This window comes from Epinephelus fuscoguttatus, linkage group LG21 (assembly GCF_011397635.1).
Source record: "Epinephelus fuscoguttatus linkage group LG21, E.fuscoguttatus.final_Chr_v1".
Taxonomy (NCBI): Eukaryota; Metazoa; Chordata; class Actinopteri; order Perciformes; family Serranidae; genus Epinephelus; species Epinephelus fuscoguttatus.
The window spans coordinates 32,757,656-32,774,209 of NC_064772.1; the positions used below are offsets into that span (position 1 = coordinate 32,757,656).

At 39.3% G+C, this 16,554-nt stretch overlaps 11 non-coding genes across 11 annotated transcripts; all 11 read left to right on the forward strand.

Moving 5' to 3' along the window:
- The first annotated feature begins 62 nt into the window (after positions 1–62).
- trnag-ucc (transfer RNA glycine (anticodon UCC)) lies at positions 63–134 on the forward strand. The gene has a single exon. It is a non-coding gene; the product is annotated as a tRNA-Gly (tRNA).
- Positions 135–543: 409 nt separating this feature from the next.
- On the forward strand, positions 544–615 carry trnaa-ugc (transfer RNA alanine (anticodon UGC)). The gene has a single exon. It is a non-coding gene; the product is annotated as a tRNA-Ala (tRNA).
- Positions 616–1,255: 640 nt separating this feature from the next.
- On the forward strand, positions 1,256–1,335 carry trnal-cag (transfer RNA leucine (anticodon CAG)). Its single transcript has one exon. It is a non-coding gene; the product is annotated as a tRNA-Leu (tRNA).
- A 224-nt stretch (positions 1,336–1,559) lies between these two features.
- Positions 1,560–1,631, forward strand: trnaq-cug (transfer RNA glutamine (anticodon CUG)). The gene has a single exon. It is a non-coding gene; the product is annotated as a tRNA-Gln (tRNA).
- A 315-nt stretch (positions 1,632–1,946) lies between these two features.
- trnas-aga (transfer RNA serine (anticodon AGA)) lies at positions 1,947–2,028 on the forward strand. The gene has a single exon. It is a non-coding gene; the product is annotated as a tRNA-Ser (tRNA).
- Positions 2,029–2,749: 721 nt separating this feature from the next.
- trnaa-ugc (transfer RNA alanine (anticodon UGC)) lies at positions 2,750–2,819 on the forward strand. Its single transcript has one exon. It is a non-coding gene; the product is annotated as a tRNA-Ala (tRNA).
- A 625-nt stretch (positions 2,820–3,444) lies between these two features.
- Positions 3,445–3,527, forward strand: trnal-cag (transfer RNA leucine (anticodon CAG)). Its single transcript has one exon. It is a non-coding gene; the product is annotated as a tRNA-Leu (tRNA).
- Positions 3,528–3,743: 216 nt separating this feature from the next.
- On the forward strand, positions 3,744–3,815 carry trnaq-cug (transfer RNA glutamine (anticodon CUG)). The gene has a single exon. It is a non-coding gene; the product is annotated as a tRNA-Gln (tRNA).
- Positions 3,816–4,130: 315 nt separating this feature from the next.
- Positions 4,131–4,212, forward strand: trnas-aga (transfer RNA serine (anticodon AGA)). The gene has a single exon. It is a non-coding gene; the product is annotated as a tRNA-Ser (tRNA).
- Positions 4,213–4,461: 249 nt separating this feature from the next.
- trnag-ucc (transfer RNA glycine (anticodon UCC)) lies at positions 4,462–4,533 on the forward strand. Its single transcript has one exon. It is a non-coding gene; the product is annotated as a tRNA-Gly (tRNA).
- Positions 4,534–7,845: 3,312 nt separating this feature from the next.
- On the forward strand, positions 7,846–7,917 carry trnag-ucc (transfer RNA glycine (anticodon UCC)). Its single transcript has one exon. It is a non-coding gene; the product is annotated as a tRNA-Gly (tRNA).
- The last annotated feature ends 8,637 nt before the right edge of the window (positions 7,918–16,554 follow it).

Sequence of the window (16,554 nt, forward strand, 5' to 3'; positions counted from 1 at the left end):
GCTCTATTCAGTCTCAATGCTCAGATAAATTGCTGAATTTGCAGTAAAATGCCTTTTGCCGAGCGATGGTGGTATAGTGGTAAGCATAGCTGCCTTCCAAGCAGTTGACCCGGGTTCGATTCCCGGCCATCGCACTCCTTTTCTGCCACTGTACTGTTGCCTGCTTTTGTTGACAGAAAGTCAGCACAAAGCCAGCAAATGTTACACTTCTCCCCACTGATTGCTGGTATAGTGCTGCAAGAAATTCACCCGGCTTTGCTGTCATTCCATGGCAGTCTCATTTTAACCGCTCTCAAAGCCAATAAAATAACCAAAACAACAAACCAATAACAGCCACCAATGTGCTCAGCCAATCACCGATATATTAGTCTGTTAGTCGGAGACAAGAGATTTCAAAGCAGCCGCCACACTTTGATGTCTGTCCATCGCAGTTGCATTTTACAAGTTTCAAAGCCCTTTACTAGGCTTACATCAGTATCTTGATCAGATTGCTTCTTCCATTCAGGCATTGTCAAAGAAAATCAATTGAGTGCAGTGCTCGCTGGGGATGTAGCTCAGTGGTAGAGCGCATGCTTTGCATGTATGAGGCCCCGGGTTCAATCCTCGGCATCTCCAACAGGTATTATGGTGACTGAATAAGGATGAATCTCTTGGCTCATGAACACCCAAGAAACAACATGGAATCACAGCCACCCTCAAATGGGAAGTATGGAGTATCACACAGGTAAGTAACACGCACTGTGGGAGATTAACTTAACTTGTGTGCAACCCTGACCAGCAGTCTTGGGATCCCTCCTCAGACAACTTTACGCCCATTCACACCTGGACCCATCTAACCCTAATGACACAACATGGCCGGGTGGCTCAACGACTCACAGGTGACCTTAATGACTCTGAAAGTCAGAGCCTCACATGTCACCTCAACGACTCTGTAAGGGTTTCACACCCAGAACTCAAGAAACCTCTTGGATTAAGGCTTCACACCCAGAATTGAAGAAACCTCTTGGATGAGATGCCAAATGTCTGCAAGAAACTCAAGCAAGTCCAGTTGCCTACGATAAAGCACTTAAGATAACCATCACCTGGATGACTGACAATCTTCACCTACATGTAAACTGCAACTTTACTGCTTGGCCAAGGCATACATCTGCAGGGCCATAATTCTACTTTATTGAGATTAATCAAACCAAGAATATTGCTATTCATATGCCGGGTTTTGTTTTTTTTTTTAATAGCAAGATTAAAGGTACGTGATGTCAGGATGGCCGAGCGGTCTAAGGCGCTGCGTTCAGGTCGCAGTCTCCTGGAGCGTGGGTTCGAATCCCACTTCTGACAGCTGCAGCTTTTCACTGGAGGCAGTGCTTGTAACCTGATAGTGGGGAAGTAAAGGCAGCACTAATGTCACTCATATGACCAACTCCAGTGTTCTTACTACTTGCACTGCACAAGCATTTCACAGCTTCTACACTCTGTTTGGGATACCTTCTTTGTTCTTTATTTGTCAGTGATGACCACATGCATGCTGATATCATGCCAGAAACGCTCTCAGTCAACATCAAGGTTCCATGGTGTAATGGTTAGCACTCTGGACTCTGAATCCAGTAATCCGAGTTCAAGTCTCGGTGGAACCTGCTTTATAAGCACAGTATAGGGCTAAAGGATGAGTCCCTCCACCATCCCAATCTGGGCTTGGAATTGCACCCCTGATAGCCAGGGCTTCTTCCTTGGAAAGGTTGCATGTTACGTGACACTGCAACAGGGCACCTACTGACACATTTCAAGTGCAATTTAGAAGAGTATCACAAAGTCATGCTTTGATAATAGTTGTAATCCTTACAATATTTTCATTTCATTTAAAAAAAAAATATTGCCTCAATAAAATGCCGACTTTGCAGTCAGTTGCTTTTGGCGCAGCGATGGGAAGTCACTTTAAAAGCATGTTTGTGGTTGTCGTGGCCGAGTGGTTAAGGCGATGGACTAGAAATCCATTGGGGTTTCCCCGCGCAGGTTCGAATCCTGCCGACAACGAGAGGCACCACTTTTCAGCAGTAGGCGCCCACCAATCAGGCATTTGCAGACTACTGCAGCCACAGGTGTGTCTGGCAAATGTATCAGTGTCAAAGCAAACCAAGTGATGCTTTAATGATAACTGTTGAGTTAGTGGGCGCTCCTCTTGTGTGTTGCCCCTTCATCCATACCTTCCAATCCTTATGTGCTCTATTCAGTCTCAATGCTCAGATAAATTGCTGAATTTGCAGTAAAAGGCCTTTTGCGGCGATGGTGGTATAGTGGTAAGCATAGCTGCCTTCCAAGCAGTTGACCCGGGTTCGATTCGCCATCGCACTCCTTTTCTGCCACTGTACTGTTGCCTGCTTTTGTTGACAGAAAGTCAGCACAAAGCCAGCAAATGTTACACTTCTCCCCACTGATTGCTGGTATAGTGCTGCAAGAAATTCACCCAGCTTTGCTGTCATTCCATGGCAGTCTCATTTTAACCGCTCTCAAAGCCAATAAAATAACCAAAACAACAAACCAATAACAACCACCAATGTGCTCAGCCAATCACCGATATATTAGTCTGTTAGTCGGAGATAAGAGATTTCAAAGCAGCCGCCACACTTTGATGTCTGTCCATCGCAGTTGCATTTACAAGTTTCAAAGCCCTTTACTAGGCTTACATCAGTATCTTGATCAGATTGCTTCTTCCATTCAGGCATCCAAAGAAAATCAATTGAGTGCAGTGCTCGCTGGGGATGTAGCTCAGTGGTAGAGCGCATGCTTTGCATGTATGAGGCCCCGGTTCAATCCCGGCATCTCCAACAGGTATTATGGTGACTGAATAAGGATGAATCTGTTGGCTCATGAACACCCAAGAAACAACACGGAATCACAGCCACCCTCAAATGGGAAGTATCGAGTAACACGCACTGTGGGAGATTAACTTAACTTGCGTGCAACCCTGACCAGCAGTCTTGGGATCCCTCCTCAGACAACTTTACGCCCATTCACACCTGGACCCATCTAACCCTAATGACGCACAACATGGCCGGGTGGCTCAACGACTCACTGGTGACCTTAATGACTCTGAAAGTCAGAGCCTCACATGTCACCTCAACGACTCTGTAAGGGTTTCACACCCAGAACTCAAGAAACCTCTTGGATTAAGGCTTCACACCCAGAATTGAAGAAACCTCTTGGATGAGATGCCAAATGTCTGCAAGAAACTCAAGCAAGTCCAGTTGCCTACGATAAAGCACTTAAGATAACCATCACCTGGATGACTGACAATCTTCACCTACATGTAAACTGCAACTTTACTGCTTGGCCAAGGCATACATCTGCAGGGCCATAATTCTACTTTATTGAGATTAATCAAAAGAAGAATATTGCTATTCATATGCCGGCTTTTTTTTTTTTTTAATAGAAAGATTAAAGGTACGTGATGTCAGGATGGCCGAGCGGTCTAAGGCGCTGCGTTCAGGTCGCAGTCTCCCCTGGAGGCGTGGGTTCGAATCCCACTTCTGACAGCTGCAGCTTTTCACTGGAGGCAGTGCTTGTAACCTGATAGTGGGGAAGTAAAGGCAGCACTAATGTCACTCATATGATCATATTACTACTTGCACTGCACAAGCATTTCACAGCTTCTACACTCTGTTTGGGATACCTTCTTTGTTCTTTATTTGTCAGTGATGACCACATGCATGCTGATATCATGCCAGAAACGCTCTCTCAGTCAACATCAAGGTTCCGTGGTGTAATGGTTAGCACTCTGGACTCTGAATCCAGTAATCTGAGTTCAAGTCTCGGTGGAACCTGCTTTATAAGCACAGTATAGGGCTAAAGGATGAGTCCCTCCACCATCCCAATCTGGGCTTGGAATTGCACCCCTGATAGCCAGGGCTTCTTCCTTGGAAAGGTTGCATGTTATGTGACACTGCAACAGGGCACCTACTGACGCATTTCAGGTGCAACTTAGAAGAGTATCACAAAGTCATGCTTTGATAATAGTTGTAATCCTTACAATATTTTCATTTCATTTAAAAAAAAAATATTGCCTCAATAAAATGCCGACTTTGCAGTCAGTTGCTTTTGGCGCAGCGATGGGAAGTCACTTTAAAAGCATGCTTGTGGTTGTCGTGGCCGAGTGGTTAAGGCGATGGACTAGAAATCCATTGGGGTTTCCCCGCGCAGGTTCGAATCCTGCCGACAACGAGAGGCACCACTTTTCAGCAGTAGGCGCCCACCAATCAGGCATTTGCAGACTACTGCAGCCATAGGTGTGTCTGGGAAATGTATCAGTGTCAAAGCAAACCAAGTGATGCTTTAATGATAACTGTTGAGTTAGTGGGCGCTCCCTCTTGTGTGTTGCCCCTTCATCCATACCTTCCAATCCTTATGTGCTCTATTCAGTCTCAAAGCTCAGATAAATTGCTGAATTTGCAGTAAAAGGCCTTTTGCCGAGCGATGGTGGTATAGTGGTAAGCATAGCTGCCTTCCAAGCAGTTGACCCGGGTTCGATTCCCGGCCATCGCACTCCTTTTCTGCCACTGTACTGTTGCCTGCTTTTGTTGACAGAAAGTCAGCACAAAGCCAGCAAATGTTACACTTCTCCCCACTGATTGCTGGTATAGTGCTGCAAGAAATTCACCCAGCTTTGCTGTCATTCCATGGCAGTCTCATTTTAACCGCTCTCAAAGCCAATAAAATAACCAAAACAACAAACCAATAACAACCACCAATGTGCTCAGCCAATCACCGATATATTAGTCTGTTAGTCGGAGATAAGAGATTTCAAAGCAGCCCCCAGCAGTGAAACTTGTAAAATGCAACTGCGATGGATACGTTCATTGTTTGACACAACTGCAAGAGACAGTTTCGAGAGAACACAGAGGCAGACCACAGTGATACAAGGAACATCCTTTCATCAGAGAAAAACTGCAACCAAAAAAAAACATTAATTTGAACTCATTTTAGTGACCAAACAAAATGCAGCAACCACAGGAATTCAGAGGAAATAGGAGGCCCTACAGACAGCAGGGCAGAGGTCAACCTCAGCAGAACCTCTTAATGGAACGCGATGCACTTTCTCAACAGGTTACAGAACTTGATAACCTGTTGCAAAGAGAGCTGGCCGGCCATGTCCGTGAGAGGAAACAACTTAGCCACAAAACAACAGTTGGCCAAATAGAAGTCCCTGAAGGAAATGTACATCAACAGGGAAAAAGACAGAAGACGAGAGCTGGAGAGAGTTCAAAAATACGCTGACCCAGAAACTCTCAGCACACACAAGATGGCCGTTCAGATGAGGGACACCATGAAAGAGAAGAAGAAGGTCCTTCAGAAAGAGTATGAGGAGCTGAAAGGAGCTGACTCTTCAGCCTGAGCTACACAATGAAATCAAGGTTCACGCAGACAAAGTGTCAGCAGACCTGTAGCTGACGCAGAATTTAAAGGCTGTGCAGGACACCCTCTGTGACAAAATGGCGGAGGAGATTAAAGTCCTTCAGGAAAGCGCCACGGCAAATGAAGTCTCAGAGCAGAAGCCTTCAGAAACAACAAAGACGCCTTCCATCTGGAGAAGGGTCTGCCACTTCCTGGGGTTGAGAAAACCTCAGAGGTGGAAGAAAAACAGGACCCAAAACTAATCCCACCCCCTTAAGTAGACCCTTTTCCCAGCAGACATTCTCACTTGTGAGAAGTCATCATGTGTGCAGGGAAAAAAGTCTACTAATGAAAGGAGGGGCATGGTGATGCAGTGGTGAGCAGTTACTTCACAGGAGGAACCTGCTGACCGGCTGGTGCCTTTCTGTGTGGACTATGTTCTCCTTGTACCCCTCCCGATTTACTTGGGGTGATCCAGTTTCAGATTAGATTAGATGTGCAGATTAGGTTAATTGGCTACTTTAATTTGGCTATAATTGGTCATTTAGATAATTGATAATTTGAGGAAACATTGCAAAAAATAAAAATATTAAAAATAAAATTCCTGCATATTAAGTTGTATTTTTCAGTAGTTCGTGGTTATACAGTCAAGTTTTTAAATACTGTGACAAATGTAGGACCATGTCTCTCTTACAGCTGGGACACACATTACTTCAACACTGAATATGATTCACTTCAGCATTCATCATGAAAGATGTCGTGTAAAATTTGGTGGTTTATGTAGCCTCCTCTAATAGTACTGTGAATGACTTTGGATTTTGGACCAATAGCAATACGTATATATATATAGATAGATAGATAGATAGATAGATAGATGATAGATTGATAGATATATGTATATACATATATAGAGCACTGTAGAAGCAGAGTGCTTCACATAAAAATAGAAAGAATGAACATAAAACAGAACTGATTCATAAAATCATAGAATTGTAAAACTATAAAATTAAGTGAGTTGCAGCAGTGCGAAGTGTAAAAAGAAAGAGTTTCAGACCTGTATCAGGAGCGTCAGAGCTAGTTGAAGACTAAAGACAACTGATACGTTTTTTGTTTTCTTTTAAAAAATATGTAGCGAGCTAGCTTCCCTGATATCTATAGGTGGTGTGTTTCACAGCTTTGGGGAGCAATTCACAAAGGCTGCATCCCTGATCTTCTTCCGGCTGTTGCTGGGAACCTCCAATAAACCAGCAGCAAATGATTGCAGTGATTTATGTGCACTTTTGTGTCTTCTATATTTATATTGCATGTGTGTTCTGAAGTGTTAGTTAACATTTGTTGCTGCAAGCTATTTTTCCAGAACATTTTTTTATCAAATTATGCTTTGAAAAAAAATGTGGGAATGTTTTAACCACTCCTTTGTAACTTTATTTTGAAAAGTCCTGTATTGTTATATTATAATTACAACTAGTAGTACTACTGATGTTAAGATAAATCAATCATGTAGATAATTTCACAGTTTCACACTCACTGACCAATTTATTAGGTACACCTTTCTAGTAGCAAGTTGGACCCCCTGTTACCTTCAAAACTGCCTTGCTGGAAACATTCATCAGAGATCTGGTCCATATTGACATGATGACATCACTCAGTTGCTGCAGATTTGTTGGCTGCACATCCATGATGAGAATCTCAGATAGATAGATAGATAGATAGATAGATAGATAGTGAAGAGCTGCATTTTGCTTTGGTATCAGAGATTAGGATGCATTTATATTTTAAAACAATATTCACGTCAGTCTTCGTGTTTAAATAATCATATCTGAAATCAATAAATATCGTGGATGCCATTTTAAAATTGAATTAAATGAAACGTTATGGGTTTCATATAGTGCAAAAAAAAATGTGCATGGGTTTGAGGAATAGAGAAGGTGGCTGCCATGACTGCAAACTGAGCACGACTTCAGACTAGACGCAGAGCCAGCACGTTTATGGAAAACAGTATTTTGAAACCAGTGTATCTTTGGCTTCAGCGTGCTGCAGGAGTCAAAGGTAGATGTGGCTGGATTATAAACGTCCTCCGCTGTCTAATGTTCACAGATACTGAAAAAGATGTAGCGAAGAGAGCAGACGGAGACACACACACACCCGGTTCATGGAGTTTCATGTCCACGTCCAGCACAAACGCTGAATGTTACCAGCGGACAGCAGGAGAAGGAAACGATGTTTCCACGCAGCGACAAATAAGTTACAGTGGTTGAAAAGATGTATTATGGCCAAAGCTCCATTGTAAAATGTTAATATGAGTGTAGCCTGTCGTTCAGTCAGTCTTGGTGTAGTCACGGAGTTACAGCGGTCGCCACGTAAACATCTCTCTTCCCTGCTGATGTACTTCCCCATCCTCTCCACTCCTCTTTTCCGTTCCTCCTGAACCGATGATTCTGCTGTTGAAAGTGTAGTTATTGTGCGATGGTGGTATAGTGGTAAGCATAGCTGCCTTCCAAGCAGTTGACCCGGGTTCGATTCCCGGCCATCGCAATGCTTTTGTTGTGCTGCGATAGAATAAAGACGAGTTTAACACGGAAGTCGCAGCTTGATTGGAGTCTGAGTGAAACAGCTGTAAACTTTCAGGCGTGAGGAAATAAATCTGTCCTTTAACCAGTCGCGTTCATAGCTACATTCACATATACTGTGGAAGTCGGGTGAGTCTGCGTGTTATATCTGAACAGCAGCAGAGCGGACAGGTGAGCCACGGAGTGATGATGACACAACCTGTGACCTGCTGCTCTTTTATTTAAGTTCAGTGTAGAGCTCTTGCTCTCGTGTGTGGTGTAGGAAATGTTTATTCCGTGCGTAACGACGCGCGTCACGGAGGGTTTTGCGCTTTTACGCATCACTCATTAACCCCGCAGTGATGTGTTTTAGGTTTTAAAACAACAGCCAGTGATAATATTTTACCACAGAAACGGAGGAGCAATTAGGAGCACCCGATGTAGTGATTATTACGCGATGTCAGTAACAGCAGGTGTTTTTACACAGGGCTATATGCTCCTCAACTTGTTGTATGCATTTAACCACCCTACCAGCACCGCTGCTGTGCAGGCACTGCTTAGAGATTCAGTTTCAGTTTAATTTTTTTAAGAAGGGACCGAAAAATTAATAAATACACATGGTATTAAAATGCCAGAATTAACCAAAGGGCTATTTTTCATCTGTGGAATTATTTTAACATGTATTTTTAGTTACAAGAATGTAATGATCATCACATGTGTGATTCAGGGCTAAAACGTAGGGAAAAGTTGATGCAACATAAAGGGACATAGCATTATTTAAAGCACAAGAGGCAGAGGTGACAAATTCCCATAGACCATGAAAAATAGTCATAGTATAGTATGTCGACCAAAACCATGAAAAACGTCATAGTATAGTATGTCGTCCAAACTCATGAAAAAAAGTCATAGTATAGCATGTCGTCCAAACTCATGAAAAAAAGTCATAGTATAGCATGTCGTCCAAAATCATGGAAAAAAAGTCATAGTATAGCATGTCGTCCAAACTCATGAAAAAAAGTCATAGTATAGCATGTCGTCAAAAATCATGGAAAAAAAGTCATAGTATAGCATGTCGTCCAAAATCATGAAAAAACGTCATAGTATAGCATGTCGTCCAAAATCATGAAAAAAAGTCATAGTATAGCATGTCGTCAAAAATCATGAAAAAACGTCATAGTATAGCATGTCGTCCAAACTCGTGAAAAAAAAGTCATAGTATAGCATGTCGTCAAAAATCATGAAAAAAAAGTCATAGTATAGCATGTCGTCCAAAATCATGAAAAAAAGTCATAGTATAGCATGTCGTCAAAAATCATGAAAAAAAAGTCATAGTATAGCATGTCGTCCAAAATCATGGAAAAAAAGTCATAGCATAGCATGTCGTCCAAAATCATGAAAAAAAGTCATAGTATAGCATGTCGTCCAAAACCATGAAAAAAAGGTCATAGTATAGCATGTCGTCCAAAACCATGAAAAAAAGGTCATAGTATAGCATGTCTTCCAAAAAAATTAAAAAAAGGCATAGTATAGCATGTCGCCTAAAACCATGAAAAAACGTCATAGTATAGCATGTCGCCAAAAACCATGAAAAAAAGGTCAGAGTATAGCATGTCGTCAAAACTCCTTAAAAAGTCATAGTATACCATGTCGTCCAAAATCATGAAAAAAACGGTCATAGTATAGCATGTCGTACAAAATAATGAAAAAGTCATAGTATAGCATGTCGTCCAAAACCATGAAAAAAAGTCATAGTATAGCATGTCGCCCAAAACCATGAAAAAAAAGTCATAGTATAGCATGTCGTCAAATATCTTGAGAAAAAGTCATAGTATAGCATGTCGTCCAAAATCTTGAAAAAAAGTCATAGTATAGTATGTCGTCAAATATCTTGAGAAAAAGTCATAGTATAGCATGTCGTCCAAACTCTTGGAAAAAAAGTTATAGTATAGTATGTCGTCAAAAATCTTAGAAAAAAGTCATAGTATAGTATGTCGTCCAATATCATGGAAAAAAGTCATAGTATAGCATGTCGTCCAAAATCATGAAAAAAAGTCATAGTATAGCATGTCGTCCAAAACCATGAAAAAAGTCATAGTATAGCATGTCGTCCAAAATCATTAAAAAAGTCATAGTATAGCATGTCGTCAAAAACCATGAAAAAAGTCATAGTATAGCATGTCGTCCAAAATCATGAAAAAAAGTCATAGTATAGTATGTCATCAAAAACCATGAAAAAAATGTCATAGTATAGTATGTCGTCAAAACCATGAAAAAACATCATAGTATAGCATGTCGTCAAAAATCATGTAAAGATGTCATAGTATAGCATGTCGTCCAAAACCATGAAAAAAAGTCATAGTATAGCATGTCGTCCAAAACCATGAAAAAAAGTCATAGTATAGCATGTCGTCAAAAATCATGAAAAAAAGTCATAGTATAGTATGTCGTCCAAAACCATGAAAAAAAGTCATAGTATAGCATGTCGTCCAAAATCATGGAAAAAAAGTCATAGTATAGCATGTCGTCAAAAATCATGGAAAAAAAGTCATAGTATAGCATGTCGTCCAAACTCATGAAAAAAAGTCATAGTATAGCATGTCGTCAAAAATCATGGAAAAAAAGTCATAGTATAGCATGTCGTCCAAAATCATGAAAAAAAGTCATAGTATAGCATGTCGTCCAAAACCATGAAAAAAGTCATAGTATAGCATGTCGTCCAAAATCATGAAAAAAAGTCATAGTATAGCATGTCGTCCAAAATCATGAAAAAAAGTCATAGTATAGCATGTCGTTCAAAATAGTGAAAAAAACATCATAGTATAGCATGTTTCCAAAATCATTAAAAATAGTCATAGTATAGCATGTCGTACAAAATCATTGAAAAAAAGTCATAGTATAGCATGTCGTCCAAAATCATGAAAAAAAGTCATAGTATAGCATGTCGTCCAAAATCATGGAAAAAAGTCATAGTATAGCATGTCGTCCAAAATCATGAAAAAGTCATAGTATAGCATGTCGTCCAAAATCATGAAAAAAGTCATAGTATAGCATGTCGTCCAAAATCATGAAAAAAAGTCATAGTATAGCATGTCGTCCAAAATCATTAAAAAAGTCATAGTATAGTATGTCGTCCAAAATCATGAAAAAAAGTCATAGTATAGTATGTCGTCCAAAACCATGAAAAAAAGTCATAGTATAGCATGTCGTCCAAAACCATGAAAAAAAGTCATAGTATAGCATGTCGTCCAAAACCATGGAGAAAAGTCATAGTATAGCATGTCGTCAAAATCATCGAAAAAAGTCATACTATAGCATGTCGTCCAAAAGTATGAAAAAAGTCATAGTATAGCATGTCGTCCAAACTCATGAAAAAAAGTCATAGTATAGCATGTCGTCCAAAATCATGAAAAAACGTCATAGCATAGCATGTCGTCAAAAATCATGGAAAAAAAGTCATAGTATAGCATGTCGTCCAAAATCATGAAAAAAAGTCATAGTATAGCATGTCGTCCAGAATCATGAAAAAACGTCATAGTATAGCATGTCGTCCAGAATCATGAAAAAAAGTCATAGTATAGTATGTCGTCCAGAATCATGAAAAAAAGTCATGGAATAGTATGTCCTTCAAAATCATGAAAAAAAAGTCATAGTATAGTATGTCGTCCAAAACCATGAAAAAAAGGTCCGAGTATAGCATGTCGTCCAAAACCACGAAAAAAAGTCATAGCATAGCATGTCGCCCAAATCCATGAAAAAAAGTCATAGTATAGCATGTCGCCCAAAACCATGAAAAAAAAGTCATAGTATAGCATGTCGTCCAAAATCATGGAAAAAGTCATAGTATAGCATGTCGCCCAAAATCATGAAAAAGTCATACTTCAGTATGTGGTCCAAAATCTTGGAAAAAAGTCATAGTATAGTTTGTCGTCCAAAATCATGAAAAAAACAGTCATAGCATAGCATGTCGTCAAAACTCATGAAAAAGTCATAGTATAGCATGTCGTCAGAACTATGAAAAGTCATAGTATAGCATGTCGTCCAAAACCATGGAAAAAAAGTCATAGTATAGTATGTCGTCCAAAATCATGAAAAAAAGTCATAGTATAGCATGTCGCCCAGAACTATGAAAAAAAGTCATAGTATAGTATGTCATCCAGAATTATGAAAAAACGTCATAGTATAGCATGTCGCCCAGAACTATGAAAAAAAGTCATAGTATAGTATGTCATCCAGAATTATGAAAAAAAGTCATAGTATAGCATGTCGTCCAAAATCATGAAAAAAAGTCATAGTATAGTATGTCGTCCAAAATCATGAAAAAACAGTCATAGTATAGTATGTCGTCCAAAACCATGAAAAAAAGTCATAGTATAGTATGTCGTCCAAAACCATGAAAAAAAGTCATAGTATAGTATGTCGTCCAGAACCATGAAAAAAAGTCATAGTATAGTATGTCGTCCAAAATCATGAAAAAACGTCATAGCATAGCATGTCGTCAAAAATCATGGAAAAAAAGTCATAGTATAGCATGTCGTCCAAAATCATGAAAAAACGTCATAGCATAGCATGTCGTCCAAACTCATGAAAAAAAGTCATAGTATAGCATGTCGTCAAAAATCATGGAAAAAAAGTCATAGTATAGCATGTCGTCCAAAATCATGAAAAAACGTCATAGCATAGCATGTCGTCCAAACTCATGAAAAAAAGTCATAGTATAGCATGTCGTCCAGAACTATGAAAAAAAGTCATAGTATAGCATGTCATCCAAAACCATGAAAAAAAGTCATAGTATAGTATGTCGTCCAAACTCATGAAAAAAAGTCATAGTATAGCATGTCGCCCAGAACTATGAAAAAAAGTCATAGTATAGTATGTCATCCAGAATTATGAAAAAACGTCATAGTATAGCATGTCGCCCAGAACTATGAAAAAAAGTCATAGTATAGTATGTCATCCAGAATTATGAAAAAACGTCATAGTATAGCATGTCGCCCAGAACTATGAAAAAAAGTCATAGTATAGTATGTCATCCAGAATTATGAAAAAAAGTCATAGTATAGTATGTCGTCCAAAATCATGAAAAAAAGTCATAGTATAGTATGTTGTCCAAAACCATGAAAAAAAGTCATAGTATAGAACGTCATGCATAATCATGAAAAAATGTCATAGTATAGTATGTCGTCCAGAACCATGAAAAAAAGTCATAGTATAGTATGTCGTCCAAAACCATGAAAAAAAGTCATTGTACAGTATGTCATCATGTTACTTAATGTGTTTGTTTGTTTCACGTTTTCTTTACTGTTTTTCCTGTCAGAGTCCAAAATACAAGGTGCTTATTTCTATGTCCAATTTATTGAATTACATTTAAATAGTAGATGTGAATTATTCACTCTTTCCAGCAGATGGCCCTGTTACTCTGTCACATTACCTGGAGAACGAAACTGGAAGGCTGCCTGCACTGCATAAAGATTCAAAACCATACTCATCACAGCTCAACACCCACTCACATGTGTTTCTGTTATAAAGACAGAGAGTGGGCGTGAGCAGAGATACACTTCACACATTTCAGACACTTTGGTTTCATTGACGAATAACCAGATGATCTCGGCCTGGGCTCTGGAAACTGTCGGCATCCTTTAATGTGCCTTAGAGCAGACTTATGATTACATGTCAAGATTCAAGATTGATGGACTGATTCTGCAAAGGTCCAACATAGATTTGAGGCCACAAAAGTTTCATAGTAATCAGTGTGTTACTGCTCAAAACTTTTGATGACTAATTTCTAATCAGGGAATACAAAGAGCATTTTCACATTACATGAAACACAGTAGCTGCTTTATTTTACACTTACAACAGTTGTTTTTTTAATAAAACTGGAGTATCAGCCACCATGGTTTTCCACATATTCTTTTGTAAATTGTAGAAGAAGAACATATACTTTATTAATCCCTGGAGAGAAAGTCATTTTTCACTCTGTCATATACACACAGGCCCAAAATACATACACTTGCGCAAACAGGACCTATACATGCATTAAATGGAAAGATGTCAGAACGGATGACCTTCTGGACTCCATATGGACTGAGCTACTGCTGCCCCCAGTTGTATTGTATGACCTTGTATAGATCTATTTAAAAATCATGATTACTACACAGAGGATCTCACGTAATTTTAAATAAAAGACTAAAACTCAGTGTGCTGCGTCAAACATAATGTGCTCTTAGTTTTAATTACTGTACGGGTATGTATAGTTTGTCCACAAAGCCACATTTTTCTCAAGCCCCTGAAAAGAAATCTTTACTCTGTAAAAGTCACTGATTTTACCAGTATTCTTATGTAATCGTGAATAGTAAACTGATATAATGAAAATACATCAGTTGGTCAAAAGAGGGCAGCACTCATGTAGATTATCATAATCATTATTTAAAGTTGTATGTATGGAGGTGAGAGGGAGTTTTTTACTCCACTTGGTGGGGGTGGTGTGCGTCCTCCTCAAGCTCAGGTCCTCTGCCAAAGGCCTGGGAGTCTGAGGGTTCTGTGTCAAATCTTAGCTGTTCCTGGGATTGCACTCTTCTGGACAGAGTCTTCAGTTGTTGTTCCTGGAATTTGCTGGAGCCACTCTCCCAGTCCTCCCAGTTTGGGGGTCACAGCCCCTAATGTGTCTGTTACCACTGGGTCCGCTTTGGACCTCACCTTCCACATCTGTTCCAGTTGTTCCTTCAGCCCCTAGTACTTCTCACTCTTTTCGTGCTCCTTCTTCCTGATGTTACTGCTGCTCATTAGACTGGAACTTGAATATATATGTGTGTGTAGATAGATAGATAGATAGATAGATAGATAGATAGATAGACTTTATTGATCCAAGGAAAACTGAGGCACCCAGTAGTTTATTACACAACGCATACACAAAAACACAGGTATACATATGGATAGAGTGAAAAGCTGTAAGAATAGAAACATAAGAATAAAAGCACAGAGCAGTGAAACGATGGTCTACTCCCAGGACTGCTACAGAGAGCTGTTAGTACAAAAGACGTGTATGGAAAATGGAAAATGCACATAAGATTAAATACAGTATACTAGCAGAGGGTGAATATCTAAATAAAAACAAATGGGGTGTAAATATCTAAAGAAAATGTAAATTCAATTTTGCAAGGCCTTTAAATGATCTAAAAGGATCATTAAATTGCTTTGTCCCCCTCTGTTCAGCCCATGGTGCTGTATAAGAACACTTCATATTATTTTGATGCAGTCAGTGTTGGAATGCAGCCAGGAGCCACACTCATCTGTCTTTTGAAGGTCTTACAACTTGAACCATCATTTCTTTTACAAACCTTATTATGCATATGGATTCATTTATCATGTTATCTGATGGGCACCGTCCACACATGAATAACTATTTATGGTTATTCTCTGGCCAGGGTGTGTGTCTGTATTTTTATGTAATAAAAAAAAAGTCATTGAGTAGAATCATTGTCTCATCTCTCTGAGGACTCATTTGTGGTGTGAGTGGACTGAGTGGTTCCAGCTTTAGCTGTGGCTTCAGGGGGGATACTGGACTCTGTTGACTCTGGGTACTGTTTTGGTATCAACCAAAATGTGTCTGTCATGCAACCATGGTCACAGTGATACTTCCCAAAAAAGTAATATGATGGTTTATATTGTTTAATTTTCCCTGTTATGATCAAATATGCACAACCATCCAAACACTCTTTGCATCAAATACTGTATAATATTCAAACACAGAATCAGAGACAAAATGTTTCATGCAAAGACTTTTATTTATGAATAGTCTGCAGTACTCTACAACAGCACACACTTGTCTCTATTTCTGATCATTCTCAATGATCATTTCAAATATAGACAAATATTGTGCCTTCAAAAACAGTTCCCTTTTCACAATAATCTAAAAATACCTTGTTCTGTTTTTAAATATGTAGCATAACTTTTTGAAAATAAAATATACATTATATGAAATATAACAGTTGTTTATTGGATAGACTATATAGTACCAAATGCAATTATATGCAAATACACCTTCTCTCTGTGACTTCTGACGCATTTCATGCACAAAAAAAAAAGAGGAGAAAAAAAAAAAGATGTCGCGCATACAAAAGAAGCTGTACATACTCCTGTATGAAAATAGAAAATATCAAAGCAAGATGTGCACCAATAGTCTATATCATGTTACAAAGAACTTGCAGTACAAAAAGACCTACGAGAATGACCAGATAACACATTACCTGGAACACAGAGGTACGGGTACTGGGTTGGTTAACAGGACAAAGACAAAACCTGGCACTGAGCTTCCACTGGTGAACTCCAGTCAGAGCCACTTCTACGCAAGTCTACAACCAGATCCGACAGGTTCAACATCTAACACTGGATCAAAGAGTGACAGGGTCAAACAAGCAAACCAAAAGTTGCAGTTTTAGCTTTGAATTTTGCTATTAAACCCAGTAAATGTAGATGTCCAATGCATAGCACAAAGTTTGGTTTGGTATGTTTTGAATTTTTTTCGTATTGCTACCCCGTAAGTGAAGTGAGTGTAAACCAATTACCAGTTATGCCCACGACACACAAAAGCACTGATATGTCAACATTAAATTATTGAACATGTTCA